This window comes from Nanorana parkeri, unplaced genomic scaffold, assembly GCF_000935625.1.
Source record: "Nanorana parkeri isolate BGI_ZX_2015 unplaced genomic scaffold, ASM93562v1 scaffold2184, whole genome shotgun sequence".
Classification (NCBI taxonomy): domain Eukaryota; kingdom Metazoa; phylum Chordata; class Amphibia; order Anura; family Dicroglossidae; genus Nanorana; species Nanorana parkeri.
The window spans coordinates 82,634-83,954 of record NW_017308452.1 but is presented as its reverse complement, the minus strand read 5'-3'; the positions used below and the strand labels follow the sequence as shown (position 1 = coordinate 83,954).

The 1,321-nt window shown below is 46.6% G+C and overlaps 1 protein-coding gene across 1 annotated transcript in view; it reads right to left on the bottom strand.

Moving 5' to 3' along the window:
• LOC108800971 (voltage-dependent calcium channel gamma-5 subunit) overlaps positions 1-1,321 on the bottom strand; it is a 23,242-nt gene that overhangs the window by 5,989 nt on the left and 15,932 nt on the right. The gene's annotated exons all lie outside the window — the stretch shown is intronic.

The window sequence follows — 1,321 nt, the reverse complement described above, 5'->3', positions numbered from 1 at the left end:
TGTCAGTTAGATAAATGTAATGCTGCGGCTGTGTCACATTTCTCTGTAATGGCATCTTTATACCTCTAAGCGCCAAGCAGAGATTTGAGGTTTACACGCTGTGCACAGTCAGTCCTCCCTCTCAACCGCACAGTCCTGGACTAGGGACAGGAAGGTCCCATATGTACAGGAATATACATATATACGGGAAGTAAATCTTTCCTCCTGGATCTATACTGGTACCTGTGATCTGAGGAGACCTTTATCGCCTTTTCCGTGCATGGGCTTCCATCCCCAATTAAGAAGGGAAACCGTGCATTTGACCCCCTAGCTCTGAGGGTCTACCTCCCCAGGTGAGCACTCACTTGTTGTCATCACTCACTGGGTGGAGATGAAGGTCTGCCTGCATTGTGTGATAATCCTTATGCTGGACACACACCTTACAACCATCGCCAGACTTTTGTCTGGCGATGGTTGTAAGGTACTTTTAAAAAAAGTACGATCTGCCCATCTTGGACAGGCAGATCATACTTGCAATGATCGCAAGCCACGCCCCCTGAGGGGCGGGCTTCCGATGACCGCAATGCCGAACGGGCAGTGTGCGCTTGCGCACACCGTCCGTCCGGCTTTTATCGTACGAACATGCTACACACCCGCCGAACATCGTAACATGTACGTAAGTTTAAAGTCGTGCGACCTTACAGTAGTAGAGGTCGCACACCTTACGATAATCGTTCCACACACCTTACGATAATCGTACGATCGCGGGATTTCCCGCGATTATCGCAAGGTGTGTGGGCACCCTTACATGAGAGTTGCATGCAGATTGGCTGCGCATCATCTGAGGAATTTTCTTGCACAATCGCCATTGTTTGCTTTTGTTTTTTCCTGGGACTCTTTTTGTCTACATTGCTTTTTTGTTTGTGTGTAGATATTTTTTATGCCTCATTTGTTTGAAGGCTCCTATATGCGACTCATTTATATATGTTTCAATGTATTAGATGTGTATGATTATTACATAGTTACATAGTATTTGGGGTTGAATAAAGACATACGTCCATCAAGCCCAACCCATATAGGTCCACGCGTCATCTCATTCTTAGGGATACTGGTACCCCCGGATATTACGCTCTCTCAAGGAATCGTCCAAACGTTTCTTGAACAAATCTACACTCTTGGCTGAGATGACGGCCGATGGCAGCGAGTTCCAGACCCTAACCGCTCTTACTGTAAAGAACCCCCTTCGCCCCTTGTGCTGGAATTTTTTCTCCACCAACTTTAGGTGATGGCCTCTAGTCTTTGTAATGGAGTTAATCTCAAGCAGTTTGTTGCCAATGTTGCT